At 34.9% G+C, this 15,625-nt stretch overlaps 1 protein-coding gene across 1 annotated transcript in view; it reads left to right on the forward strand.

The window, feature by feature from the left end:
* LOC123925518 (cytochrome P450 7B1) overlaps positions 1-15,625 on the forward strand; it is a 172,521-nt gene that overhangs the window by 40,402 nt on the left and 116,494 nt on the right. The gene's annotated exons all lie outside the window — the stretch shown is intronic.

The following is a 15,625-nucleotide window of genomic DNA, read 5'->3' on the forward strand; positions in this document are numbered from 1 at the left end:
ATATTTGCTCATATCTTGGGGCTAAGATTAGAGAGAGCTATATTTTATCAAAAAAGATACAGACATAATGATACATTTTCTTTTTGTCTTCTGTCCTGTCATCCCCTGATATCTTAAATACTTGTCAAGAAGAAAAACATTAAGAAAACCCATAGACTTGCTTTTTACTCTTTAACCATGTAAAGCATGCTTACTTTAAAGTTGTCCAAATGTAATCTATTAAATTAAAGGTTTGAGATAGATCAAGGAAATAAGGCTACTTCATGCACTCATCCACAAATAGAACATTGCAAATAATAGTGACAACGTTGGGTTTTTTTTTGGAAGAAAGAAAGAGAGCTCCCATGTGCATGGTGGGTGGGGAGGGGCAGCAGGAGAGGGAGAGAGAGAATTTTGAGTAGGCTCCATGTTCAGCCCACAGCCTGACTAATGACCCTGAGGTCATGACCTGAGCTGAAATGAAGAGTTGGACACTTAACTGACTGAGCCACCCAGGCACCCCAATACTGACAAGTTTCTAAAACAGATAGTCAAAATTGGATTTCCTCCTCTGTTCCCATGGAATTCTTATCTCCTTGATCATGGGTCGGTGGTTGGCTTTTCTGAAATAGTCTGTTTCTGGACTAAAAGAAGTTACAGAAATCCAACCCAGTACTCTGTAGTATATTATGCCTATTGTCTAGGCTATTTGAACTTGGAAGCTGGAACCTATATCCTAATAATTGATACGTCAATAGTTAAGAGTATCTCATACTTTCCGTCACAGTTCAGAGTTGGCCCCTGTTGAAGACACAATTTCTAGTCTGGAGTTTATAGCAGAACCTTCAGACACACATGAGAAGAAAGTGGAAACCACTTGTTACTGACAATATCAAATGGCTGTATTAACGATTACTGTAACCAATATAACGTTAGAAGGTGGGAGAGTAAAATTTTGTATTGAAGTATGAAACATACCTGTTTTACAAGGACTTGATTGTGTTTTTCCTGGGGAAAAGAACAGTAGTAGTGACACTGACAAATATATTTCCTGAGGTGTATTTATATTAAGAACATGTTGCCATAGAAAATTAACTTAGGGAAAGCTGTTTGTCCTTTGATTTGTCTGCTCTTTCCCACAGCTCTTACACTGATTAGTGTTGAACCAAATAAGAAATACAGAGATGACTAAACAAATCTATTCTTTCTAGTATCCCTTTTTTTTAATAAAGTGAATAAACACATCTTTGTGATTTTTCAGGAGCCGTCTGAGAAACTTGAGAGATCGTTTAGGTATAAAAAACCACCACAAAAAAGTTCTTTTTGTTTTGTTTTGTTTTGTTTTGTTTTATTGTTGTTAATGTAGGGTCTAATCTTGGGAAGGCAAAAATCGAGATTTGTTAGTGGAAATTTGGCCAGTTGCTTAAGAGAGGACCATAGATGCCTGGGGAGAAAGAATGGTGTAGGCTTGGCTACTTAATAATCAAAGTGGCAACATAATATTTTTATATAAACATAGAAGAAGGATAAAGAAGTATAATGAGCTCTAGTATTCTTAGAAATTAGAAACACTTTTACTAATCAAAGATACTATAAAGTAAGCAAAAAGCGTAGAAAATTATTCTGATGACATTAGAAGGATGCAAAGAAAAATAACCCTTTGATAAAGTACACTGACTTCTCCAAGACCAACTTGACATTTTAACAGAGAACAAAATTCTTATATTTTAGTTTTCCACTAAAGTATTTGTGAGTTCTTTTTTCTCACGAATAAACCCATCAAAACTGAGGAAGTTTTGCCAAAATTTTAATGTATTGCAGTGTTTTTCAGTCTTATTATTTGCAGTAATTATAAACCAAGACCAATGACTTTTACAAAATTCCTGCAGTTTTCTATATGCATTCAAATTATTTATTCACTATCTTCTTTTGTACTCTGGAAGAGCCAGAAACTTTACTTCAGGGCAAAACTACTCTTTTTCCTTTGATAAACAAAACATATCTCATTACCTTGCGTAGGCGACCTATATCTCTGCTACTACCACTTCTAATATATTATGTTAATTATATTAATTATAACTTATGTATTGATATATTAGCTATATTAATTCTAACCTATAATTAATATTACTGTGTTAACTATATTAATCATAACTTTTATCTAAGGTAACTTCTGTTTTTCAGAACGAACTAAGAGGTAGATAATCAAGAAAGATCTGTCTCATGCACACACTTTAACAGACCAGCAAAGGTCATAAGCATACACCATCTGACTCCCTGAGCCATAAATATTCATTTTACGCCTTCTTAAATTGGTAAGTATCAATACATTCATTAATATAACCCAGAGGTGGGCACCTGGGTGGCTCAGTTGGTTAAGCATTCAGCTCTTGGTTTAGGCTCAACATCCTGAGACAGAGCCCTACACAGAGCTCGGCACTAAGCATGGGATCTGCTTGTCCCTCTGCCTTCCCCTTTGCTCCTCCCCCTGCTCTCTCTCTAATATAAATAAATAGAAATCTTTAGTATAACCCAGAGGTAAAACCACTTCACAAATAGAAAAGTAGGAAGCAAAAATATATAACTAAAACTATTAAAAATTATAGTTCAGGGCATCTGGGTCACTCAGTTAAGTGTCTGCCTTTGGCTCAGGTCATGATCCCATGGTCCTGGGATCCAGCCCTGCATCAGGCTCCCAGCTCATCGGGAGCCTGCTTCTCCTTCTCCCGCTGCCACTTCTACTTATGTTCTCGCTCACTCTCTCTCAAAAAGATAAAATCTTTAAGACAAAACAAAACTAATAGTTCAGTATTCTATTGTACTTAGAAATATTCAAGTATTTGAAGATTTTTTATTAACTCAAAGTAATATTTGTCCGTAGTCTTAACGTGAATTAAAGATATTGGAAATTAGATTCAAAATGACACAGTACAGAGTATAATTTTTGTTGTTATAAAATATTTGCCAGAATTACAATTCAATTTAGTTGAACACATAATTTTCTAGTTTTCATCATCATAGATTTTATATGGGAATAATGATAGCCTGTCTGATAAGTCAATCAGTATTAGAAGTTTAGGGAATTTATATTAATTTGTCTTCATTGATATCTACAGAATAGTTTGCTGAGATTTTAAATGGGATTGTGTTGAATTTATAGATCCAGTTGGAAAGAATTAAGATCTTTTTTTTTTTAAAGATTTTATTTATTTATTTGACAGAGTGAGATCACAAGTAGACAGAGAAGCAGGCAGAGAGAGAGAGAGAGGGAAAGAGGCTCGCCGCTGAGCAGAGAGCCCGATGCAGGACTCGATCCCAGGACCCTGAGATCATGACCCGAGCCGAAGGCAGCGGCTCAACCCACTGAGCCACCCAGGTGCTCCAAGATTTAAGATCTTAATATTGAGTCTTCTAATCCATGAACATAGAATATCTTCCCATTTATTAAAATCTTTTTTTTTTTAATCAGAGTTTTATTGTTGTGTATGTATAGATCTTGGGACATATTTTGTTAGATTTATACCTAAATATTTTATTTTTGCTATTTCTCCTAATGTAAATGGACTTGTGTTTTTCATTTTAAACTCCAGCTTTCATTGCTGATATATCAAAAACAATTTTCTTTTGCATATTAATTTTGTATCATGTAACCTTGCTATAATTATTAGTGCAAGGATTTTCATTTATTTGTTTGATTCTCTGGGATTTGGATATAAAAAATAATGTCTTCTACAAATAAAGAGTTTTATTTCTTCCTTCTTCTCTGACTCTTCCAATATGTATACTTCTTATTTTCTTTTATGATCTTATGCTAGCTAAGATTTCCATTATCATGTTATATGGAGTGGTAAGAGGGGACATACTTTCCTTGTTCCCTATCTTAGGAGGAAAGTGTCCAATCCTTCACCATTAAGCATTATGTTTTTTGTATGTTCTTTATCATGTTAAGGAAGATCCCTTTTATCCCTAGTTCTCTGAGAGTTTTTATCATGATGGTTGTTGGATTTTGTCAAATACTTTTCTTCATCATTTGATATTATCAACTAATCAGTTAATATTATGACTTTCTTTTTTAGCCTGTTGATGTAGTAGATTACATTAATTGATTTCCCAATGTTGAAGTAGACATGCAAACCTGAAATAAGTCCTGTTTGATTATGGTGTATAATTCTATTTACACATTGTTAAATTTGATTTGCTAAGATTTCTTCTGAGGATTTTTGCATGTATGTTCATAAGACATATTGGTATATAGATTTATAGTACCAATAAGACATATTGGTATATAGATTTATACTATATATATACTATATATAGTATATAGATATATACTCATAATGTATTTATCTGCTTTTAGTGTTAGAGTGAGACTGGCCTAGGATAAGTTAGGAAATGTTCTGAAAGGTTTATAAAGAATCTATCATTTCTTCAAATGTTTGGAAGACTTCACCAATGAAATCATCTGGGCCATGATTTTTGGTTTTAAAAAAATGGTTATTAATTATTGATTGGATTTCCTTAATAGATACAAGCCTATTCAAATCATCTATTTCTCCATGTATGAGTTTTGATAGTTTCTATCTTTCAAGGCATTGGTCCATTTCATCTAAGTTATCAAATCTGTGGCCACAGAGCTATTCATCACATTCCTATATTATCCTTTTACTATCCATGGGATCTCTAGTGACCCCTCTTTCATTTCTGATATTGGTAAATTATGTCTTCTTTCTCTCTCTCTCTCTTTTTTTTTTTTTCTTCTATTAGCCTGGATAGAGGCTTATCAATTTTATGGATATTTTCAATGTACCAGACTTTGGTTTAGTTGATTTTTTCTTTTTTCTTTTCCTATTTTTTTAAATGTTTATTTATTTATTTGATAGAAAGATCACAAGTAGGCAGAGAGGCAGGCAGAGAGAGAGGAGGAAGCAGGCTCCCTGCTGATCCATATATGTTATGTATGACCCATATAATACAGAAATGTATTTAATTCCCAAGTGTGGGGACTTTCCAGCTACCTTTCTGTTACTTCATTTCTAGTTTAATTCCCCTGTGGTCTGAGAGCACAATTTATATGTTTCTTAATTTTTTGTTAAGGTGTATTTCCTGGCCCTGATGTGATCTGTCTTGGCAAATATTCTGTGTCAGCATGAGAAGAATGTTTATTTTGTTCCTGTTCTTTCTCTGGTGCTCTCTTTCTCTTTATGTAGAGCCAGGCTTTTGTCCTAGATCATTTTCCTTCTTCCTCAAGAAATTCTTGTAACATTTCTTTTAGGGCAGGTTGGCTGATGATGAATTCCCCAGTTTTTGTTTCTCTGAGAAAATCTTTGTATCTTTTTTTACCATTGAAGGATAATTTTGGTGCATATGGAATTTTAACTTCTTTCTTTTTAAGATTTTATTTTTAAGTAACCTCAACTTAAACTTGTAACTCTGAGATCAAGAGATCATGATCTAGTGACTGAGACAGCCAGGTGCTCCTTTGGAATTCTAGTTTTTTTTTTTTTTAATTTAACACTAAATATTTCAATTCACTTTCTTCCTGCTTGAGCAAAGAGAAGTCTGCTGTAATTCTTACCCTTGTTCCTCTTTGAGAGTAAGAGGTTTTGTTTTTTCTTTCTTTTTTTTTTTTTTCTCCCTTCTGATTTCTTTCAAGACTTTGTCTTTGGTTTTCTGTAGTTTGAATATGATATGCCTAGATATGGGTTGTCAGGATAACTGCTTGATATTATGAGTTTCCTGCATATGTGGTTTGGTGTCTCTCATTAATTTTGAAAATTCTTAATTATCATTACATCAAATATTTTTCTGTCTTGTTCTCTTTCCCCCCCCCGGTATTTCAGTTATGTATATGTTGCATATTTTGAAGTTGACCATAGTTTGTAGATACTCTATTATATGTATGGTTTTTTGGGTTTTTTTTTAATTCTTTTCCATTTCAGTTTGGTAAGTTCCACAGAACTACCTTTAAGATCACTGGTTCCTTGGCTGTGTCCAGTTTATAGATGAACCCATTGAGAGCACTCTGTATTTCTGTTATGCTATATTTTGATTTCTATATTTCCTTTTGATTCTTTCTTAGAGTTTTTATCTCTCTGTCTATATTATACATCTGTTCTTTTGTGTTATGTATTTTTTCCTTTAGAGCCACTAATATGTCCATCACAGTTATTTTAAATTCCCTATCTTATAAAACCACAATTTGTGTTATATTGGAATCTGGTTCTGTGGCTTGCCTTGTCTGTTCAGACTGTTTTTTTCCCCATTGATAATAAAGATCATTTTTCTCAGTTTCCACTTATATAGTTATTTTTATGGTTCTGCACCGTGAAAAGTGAGGACTGCCTGTGTGGTGTATGTGTATGTGTATTCTAATCAAGTAATGAAGTACTTAGTGTAGGAAATCCTGGGTTAAGGTTTTAACTTTGCTTTGATAGAGCAGATCACATAAAACCATCTGAATATGTATCTTTAAATAAGCTGTTATCTTTTAGTTTCTCTTTGATTTGGTTGTGATGCTTTCTTTCCTCAGTCTCAGATTGTTATTGAGTAGAATTCCTTCCGTGAAATTTTCTTTCTTAACAGACCTTTTCTGTAATTGCATTATGAAGAACTGAGAAAATAGCAGAAATTCCCTAAACATCTTGAAAGTGAATTTCAGTTTTTTTCCTGGTTTTTTAGAAGCACATGATAATTCCCTGTTTTGTTTTTCCCTGCAGTTTTTCTTAACGATAATAATAATTATAGTAATAGTATCTAACACTGAGCATTCAGTCTGTGTCAGCCTCTTTGCAAAAACTTCATATGTATTATGAGAGAATATGATGCTTTTCTCCTACCCAACAGATACAACAACTTGAAATTTGAATATATTCAGAAGAAAAAAATCTTTTACACATCAATATTATTGATGTAAATTATATCTTGGACTTTTTCCCAGCTGAGGCAAGGAGCTGACAGAGTGTGCAGAAGGATCTTTTTAAGACCCAGGCACTTTGGGTTCACTGCAGGACCACCTGGCTCTAATGACCGGAGACTTGCCCTTGGGAGAATGGATGCAGATTCTGGTCACTGAAAGCAATAAGGAGATTTAAAATTTGATTTTATGTTGCAATTAGTTATAGCATACTTGGTAACTTGGGTTGTATGATATGAAAACTTACACAGGGCCCTAGTTAAGAAAAGGAACCAGCCTCCTGCCTGGAGATACTGGCAATGCATGATAATTATCCTCTCCAAATCCTCTCATAGAAAACTCAATGAGCTGTATTTACTTCTTTCTGGCATTATAAAAATTATGTATCCTTTTATGTGCAGAGACAGTTCCTTGGGGATGAAGAGTTATGCATGCTCATTAACAGAAGAATATGTACCACAGCAGGTATTGCATGCTAAACCCAAGACTTATGACCCTATTGTCCACATGAGTGGCAAGCATAACTTCTCCATTGTGGTGGTGAATGAGAGGATGAAGAGATAATGATGATAATGAAAAAAGATAATTTAAATGTTCTTGCTCTATACTTTGGTTGAATATTCAGATACATTTCTAATTACCCATGCTTCTTCAAAGGTTGGAATCCAAGTGTGATTAAAACATTACTCTTTTGCTTAATTTCCTATGTTTTGAAATGGAAGATACCTTTGTAATTCTGTCTTAAAATTGCCAAAGCACTTTGCCCCTGGCTGTGAACCTTTAGTATTGGTTTTAAATCTTGAGGTTTAAAAAGATTGTTCCCACTGGTCTTTCTAGACCAACCTTCCCTGATTCAGTTGGCAAGTATATTAGCATAGTCTTTGCTTAAAGATTTCTACTTGGTCACCTGTTCCATAGAGTCCTTTAGAGTCCATAGAGTCCATAGAGTCCATAGAGTCCATAGAGTCCATAGAGTTTAGAAGAATGAAGTAGTGGGACAGATGCAGTCACTTTGATGTTAGAATCTTCACGATAACTATTCTTTTCAAGAATTCAAGTTCTTCGTCTCATTTACTACTATGATCAATGTATATATTGTGTGAAGACCTGAGGCATGAGAATGATCACGAAAATTGGTTCGTTGGTGATATATACATTAAAAGATCTCAAAGGAACAGAAAATAATTTGTGAAGAAAAAAATAATTTAAGGAAAGCAATGAATGCTCACAATTATGTCATTATGAAATATAGTCATCAAAGAAAAATGATGAATCATTACATATTCTTCAGAAGAAATAAATGGCATGAAAATATAAGCTCTAAAATTAAGTCAAATAAATTACAAGAGACTTTGTAATAACCTATTTTATTAGATTGGGGTTTTTAGAAGCAGAACTTAGGAGAAGGAGCCCCCAGGGGAAACCTTAAGGGGAAAGGAAAAGCAAGACAGGGAAGGGAGGAAGACAAGGAAGGGAGGGGATTCTCAGGCAGAATCTCCCAGACGTTGGGCTTCAGCCTAATCCTGCAGAAGAACTTGGTAATATGAATTATATTTATATGTACTGAGGCTCATACTCCCTCGCCACGTAGTCATAGGGTATGTGGAAAGGTCATAGACCCTCAAGCCCTTTTTGCTCTGCACTTTCAGCAAAGGAGCCTCAGCAGCATGGGCGTTGTCTTCTGAAGAGTTGCAGGCCCAGCCATTGAAAGCACCAATTCAGGGGGTTGGGGTGCATGCAGAAATGGCAAAATGAAGGGGAGGAGGCTCAACATTGTCTGCTAAACAAATGATCCTAAGTTATATAAGAGTACTATGAAAAAAAATGTATAAAAATTCAATGAGGATAATTCAAATCCATATAGTTTCTCAGATTAGAGAAGAATCATCAGATTAGCCTTATGAAGAATCCTTGTTTGTTGCTTTGTTCTTAATCATATGAGAAACAAACCCTCCTGTTTACTGAGCACCTACTGTAGGTCAGGAACTGTACCAGGCCCTGGAAGCACAGTAACTCTTTGATCCTCAGAGCAGTGAGTATGAGTGTTACTTCCCAAATAATGGGGAGGGCAGGGACTCTGCCAGATGCTGTGGTATGCCAGAAATGATTGTTGAATGAGCAAATGAACGAATAGGCCATATTGAATCAAACACAGCCTGGCTATATATATATATATGATTTTATATATATATAAGATTTTATTTATTTGACAGAGAAAGAGTAGGCAGAGAGGCAGGCAGAGAGAGAGGAGGAAGCAGGCTCCCTGTTGAGCAGAGAGCCCGATGTGGGGCTCCATCCCAGGACCCTGGGATCCTGACCTGAGCCGAAGGCAGAGGCCTTAACCCACTGAGCCACCCAGGCGCCCCCTGGCTATATATTTTATTCCATTTATCTCATTAAAGTATAGCTAGTATGTAAGTGGTTCATTCAAGACACAAGTGTATGTCTGTCTGATTCTAAAGTCCCAGGTGTAATCTGTTCCTGTATACTGCCTTTGCAGAAGAAAACCATTTTTAAATACTTTTAATCTCAATTTCCCAAATAATAATAAGCCCCTGGGGTTGTAGAGCATCACGTGGTTCACACAGCCTTTCATTCATTATCCCATTCAGTCTTCCTTCTACCAGGGGGGAGAATACCCTCCTCCCAAGTCAGGCAGCTGATGTTCAGAGAGAATAGGTAACTTACTGAAGGTCACAGAGCCAGAAAACAGAGGGGCTAACATCAAAGCCAGCTCTCCTGACACTGAGTCCAGTGCTCTTTCCAAAATAGGAAGTTGTTTTGATTATGTACCTTTTTTTTAATGTTGTGAGTTTCCCCGTGGGATTCAAAGTATTTTGCAAAACTTGTATCATTATAGGATCATTAGTCAATACATATTTTCTAAACTGGTTTCTATGAAGCTGCATTGAAATGAAGGACTTTCTGATGCCCCCCAAAGTACATATTCAGTCTCTATAGTTTCTTAGATACATGGAGCTTTATGGGGATGGCCTATGGTTGATTTTAAATCACTTCTGAAACAATTTTGCTAATTTAAAGATGAAAAGCTTAGGAAATAAGGGAAACAATGAAGTTTTTTTTTTTCTTTTAAAGATCAGAGGGCTGAAAGAAGGAGGTTTCTTATTCTACAACTTGTTCCATAAGAGGGCTCTATTTTTCCTTTAGTTTTGTCTCAAGAAGACAACACCTTAATTAAACTCCAGTGGGCCAGTTTAATTAAAAAATGTCAGTTAGATCCTCATAAGGGGACCAGATACCCATGAAACACACCGTCTGCTTCCTTTGTGATTACTCAGAAACTCTGACCCCACGGTGGGCAGAGTGCGTGAATTTGCTGCCGAAGGCAGAGCGGGCCTTCGGTTGGGTCAGTGAGCCGGGTCCAGACACTATAAAGAAGGGATACCACATAGTTCATTGGGACCCAGATTTCAGACATTTAGACACTTGTCTATCACTGTACCAAACTATGAGATTCATGGCATATGTTCTTTTCTCATCACCAGGAAGATACAGAAGAAGGTAGCCACTTTCCCATCCCTATTCTACTTCTTTCCCTCTCTCCTTGCTTTCCTCTCTGACAGATCCTCCTGTCAGCAAGGAATCCTCCCTCCTCCCCAGTCCCTGGGGCAACAGTGTAGTGAGGGATTTCAGAATCACTGTGTATTGAGGGCCTACTGTGGTCATCCCCTCTTCTCGGGTGCTTTGAGTACATGATTTCGTTGACTGCCAACTTTATTATTACCCCCTTTACACAGATGTGGGAAATGGAGGAGAGTTCTCTGCATCTTACTTTTTTCCTCAAGAATACATCGTGGAAAAAATTTATGATCAATTGGTATAGCTCTAGCTCATTCTTTGAAAGGTATGTAATATTCCACAGTATGGACAGCTCATAATTTTTCTACTTCGGTTTCAGGTTTGTTGGTTTTTTTTTTTTTTTTTTTTTGGTTTTAGTTTGGTTTTCTTTTTCCTTTTATTCTGCCCTAAGAAACAATTCTATTTTGATTATATATGACTTCATACTGATGCTCTTATTTCTATGGGATAGATTTCCAAGAGGTGAAGTTTTGGGGTTGAAGAGTATAGGAATTTTTTATTTTAATAGTTGTCTCCAGAATGCTTAAACGGTTCCTGGGACATGTGACTTGCCTTTTATCAAAATCCCATCAGACATACATAAGAATGGATACTTGTGTTCCCAAGTATTTGACTTTCACAAACCCTGACTGTCCCTTGTCAAATATGTTATAAAGGTTTTCAGCTGGGGATTAGGTACAGACCGCAATCCATGGGATCAAGTTAAAAAAAAAAAACAAAAACAAACTGCCACAGATAGTATGTTTACTTGGTTACGCCCCTACTGAATTTCTGGGTTGGAACTCACAAAAGTTCTACAGATTTTACTTCTTGAGCATTTGGATAGCAAATCAATTTGGGCATTTATTTATAGAAACTCCCTCTGTGGGGTATCACTATAGGACTATAGAGGGCTATAGGGCTATATAGGGCTAGAACTGTTGTTACATTGACAGTTCCCCCATATACTGTAGAGAATCTCTGAGACTCACATCTTGATGGGATGGGCCTTTGGAGCAAGCTACAATGTTATCTCACTTAGCGCTTTGTTGAAAGCCTATTTCCAAAATGTTTTTCAAAATGTTCAAGTTTTTAAAAAGAATGAGACATTTATTTAAATTTACTTTAAAGACCACTGATTCAGGGCTAATGATTGTATAGTTTATTAATCAAATGTATTTAGCAGGAAAAAAAGCCAGCTCCAATTCACTTACAATTGAGATTTTACTCCATTTTAACGTTATTTTAATGAGCTACAGATTTGAATGTGGGCTTTGTTCATCTGTTGCTTCCGCTCAATTGCAGCTTCACCCTAAGAAGACACAAGACAGATTGATCAGGCTCCCAGTCATTGTGAGGCTTAAATGAAGTGAACAGGGCCTTATGTTTCTAAACCAAATGAGAGGATTAAGGCAAAAAGAAAAAGAAAGCAAAAAAAATTTTTTTTAAAGACCTCCTTCTCCCCCTCCCCAGAAAACACTATACTTCCTTTAAATCATCTGTTTGCTATTCTTGAAGTTGCTACTACAGTATTGCAGTTTTCCTAGGAGAGCATCAGAAGATTACATAAAAATAAAAATCTCAAACATTCCAGATAATTTAACATGGGTAGATATAAGGGGAAAGCCACTGTCCCATCTCATTTTGAGACACACTACAATTTCAATGCAAAAGTTAAAACATTTTAGTTATGTTAGATTTTCTTTAGTAGATAATGTCCTATGTCCACATTTAAAAAAGCCATTTACCATCTAATACTTTAAAAGCTAGTCTACATTTATAGGATTTATCTAAATGAAAATAAAATTTGTTTGAATTAAAAATGAATTAAAAGAGTGGCGAATATTTATACCTATATTTTCAACACTGTGTATGTTTTGGGGGAATTTTTCTGATGGGCCCTCCCAGATCTGACAAACACATACTGGCCAGGTTTGGGCTAATCTTGTTTTTAATTTGCAAAGGTGGCCTGGAGAGCCCATAGCTTCCAACATGCAGTTTTCCATTGTATTTATACACTAGCTATGCTTTTTTAAGATGAAAAAGGAACCTCACATTCAGAAAGCAGAACTTATAGAGTGGCCTTAAAACTGTGGGAAACTTTATGACAGTTGTGGCCAACTGCATAAAACAAGAAATTAATCATAGTTTCTAAAATTCCATGATTTAACCATCTGATAAGAAAGCATTATATTTTATTTCATTTTTAAATTATGCATGGTTTATATTTAACATGAGTTTCATAAGTTAACTTTTTAGATAAGAACAGCTTTTTTTTTTTTAAAGAACAGCTTCTAATTAACAATAATCATATTTTTATGAACTAACATTCTTGGCAGAGTAATCCAGATTCTGAGGACTTATTTGAATAATATAATAAACAAAAACATTTGCAACAGATAATATAATATAAACATAAAGTATTATTTTGTGTATTAGATACACAGGGACAATTGTATGTAATATGTATTTTTTTAAAACTGCTGATTTCATTAAGAGAGCTCACTGCTAAAGAATTCCTGTGGCTAATGCCTTGTATTACGAATATGAATCTTTTAATCATCCTTCACCTACATTTGTATCCTGATTTTGCTTAAAGTGAGATAGACCTATTTTAGTTTACCCGAGGAACTTGTTGCTTATTTTAATTTGTTTCTTTCATACTGATAATAGGATAAATGTGGCAAGAACAAAAACAATATAAAGTAAAATACAGAAACTAGGTATTTAAAAAAGGGTGGAGAAACACTGTATCTGTGTGATTCTGCAGTCAAATGCTCTACCACTGAGCTATACCCCCTATCTGTGTGATTCTGGCTGAGCAGAGTCACAGGATGCACTTAGAGCTTCCTGGCAGGACAGATGTTTATCTTATATATACTTCAGCTAGTTGTGTAACTTGGTGAATAACACAGTTGTTGGTAATTTCAATGAAGATAAATTTTGTTTCATTGTTTGTTAGTTAAAATTAATGTTGAAGTTTTAATACATCCTCTATTAAAAATAAAAACAACCACAGAACAAAAATTGGCAAGGAAGTTGAGATTGACTTTGTAGGCAAAGAACAAATTAAGGGTCAAATGTCTTTCTATAATTTGTCATTTGTGATTGTGAGTGACTTTGTAATATTTTAGACTTTAATCTTCTGTTTTCCTTTTAATGATCTTTGTTTATAGAAAAAATGCTTTGTTTATATACTTAATTTTGATAAACTTTTGCATAAAGACAACTATTTGGAAGTAATTTACAAATAGTCTAAATTCTAAATAGAGAGGCTTTTAGCAAACTCCGTTGAAAATTTTTGCTGAAAAATTATATAACACTTCTATTATACAGAGACCATTATGCTAGCTATTAATTATGATGAAAAAACATCATACATATAGTTTCAAAACATCTACATATAGTTTTGTAATGATATAATTTAAAGGAATATTTTCATCATAAGAGATTTATCTTTGTTTGACTAATATGTCTTTCATAATATGCATATGCCATATGTTTTGGCCTCAGACAAAGATGCATGAATTAAAATTATATAGTGACATACAACCAGTCTTAAGGTGCTTAATTTCCTTTTGATGGTATGTGTGTACAACCATTGTATAGATGTTTTTGCATTGCTTTGAGCATTAACATTTTCTCTGAATAGTCTGTGTATCTAAGTAACCATGATTGTGGTTCATTTCACTTAATGGTCATTCATATAAAATTAAAGCTTTGAGAATATTATTATTTGCTTCAGGTAATACCAGTTACATTACTCTTTTATAAGATGGCTGGTATTTTCACATAACAGATTTTCTCAGTCCCTTGACTTTTTTCATTTTATTGTGTTGTTCCTTTCACTGAAATACATTCATAATAAGTTCAAGGTGAAGTTTTCAGGTTCAAAGCTGAAAGTCATTTTTCATGTAAACAATTGGCAACAGTCATCTTTGACAGCATCCTTTTATTCATTCTTTCAGTTTTGCATTCTCTTATGTAAATGACCATACCTGTCTGTTTTTTAAAATCTCTAATTTCTAATGGACATATTAAAAAAATCTGTAGGTATTCAATGCTTGTCTGCAAATAAATGTAAAACAGGTGTATTGCACCTTGGATTAAAGGCCAGCAAGGCAGACAAAAGGGACACCATTGCAAATTAAAGCATAAAAGTTTGAAGTATTATTAAGGGGTTCACAGATACTATGTTCCAATCAGGCTCAATAAGGGCTGAATTCCTATTATGTTTCTAAAGCCTCCAAAAAAAACATGGGAAGGGACCCAAAGTTAAAGTCATCAAATAGAAAGCACTTAGGCCAAGAGCACATGAATGTATGACTGCGTAATGGGCCTTTCATCTTCGAAATAAAAACAGTCCAGTTCAATTGGAACCAAAGTTTCCCCCTTTGAGAAAGTTTATTTTAATGAGTTTCCATTTTATGCGTGGGCTGCTCTTTAATCCAGGCTGTTCCATTGAAGTCTTCCCCAATGAAGACGCAAGACAGATTGTCCTAGCTTGCGGCTATTGTTAGGGGTTGATGAAGTGTATGGGCCCTTATGGTTGATAACAGAAGTAGATGGTCAAAGCCAATAAATAAAACTTTAACTCTGATTGTTGGGTACTTTATGCTGAAAAGGTTTTCATTAGCATGGATCTTTGGTTTTGAAGGACTTGTGAACCCAAAGGCAACTTGTAGCTCCGTAGCACAAACTAAGTCACTTAGACGAGCAGCAATCTGTCCAAGCTGATCAACTCAATTTGGATTTTAAAAATTCTAGACTTCTTGTTAGAAATCAGCGCTGTTAATATCTTGACAGAAATGAACTTAACAGTATGCGAATCTGCTGCACTATTGATTTATCACAAAAGTGGTTTAAAGGGGTGGTAGTGTGTGCTTTGCTCCATGGGGTCTTTATAATGTAAGTTTTTGAATGAACAATTTAGTATATTTTAAGTGGTTGATTTTTGAGTGTTGGGGGGAGGAGGGTATTTTACAAACAGTGTCAGTCACAGAACCATCTCAAGTGTCTCATATATGGGTTGCTCATCCAAACGACGGTCATATGCTCTAAGTTCTTTTCCTTCTAAATCCCATTTAATACTAATTTTTTTGGCCAGTGGATATGTCATCTGTGTGCCCATAACTGTCCTAAAACCAACCAAAA

The sequence above is a fragment of the Meles meles genome, chromosome 1, assembly GCF_922984935.1.
Source record: "Meles meles chromosome 1, mMelMel3.1 paternal haplotype, whole genome shotgun sequence".
In the NCBI taxonomy this organism is placed as follows: Eukaryota; Metazoa; Chordata; class Mammalia; order Carnivora; family Mustelidae; genus Meles; species Meles meles.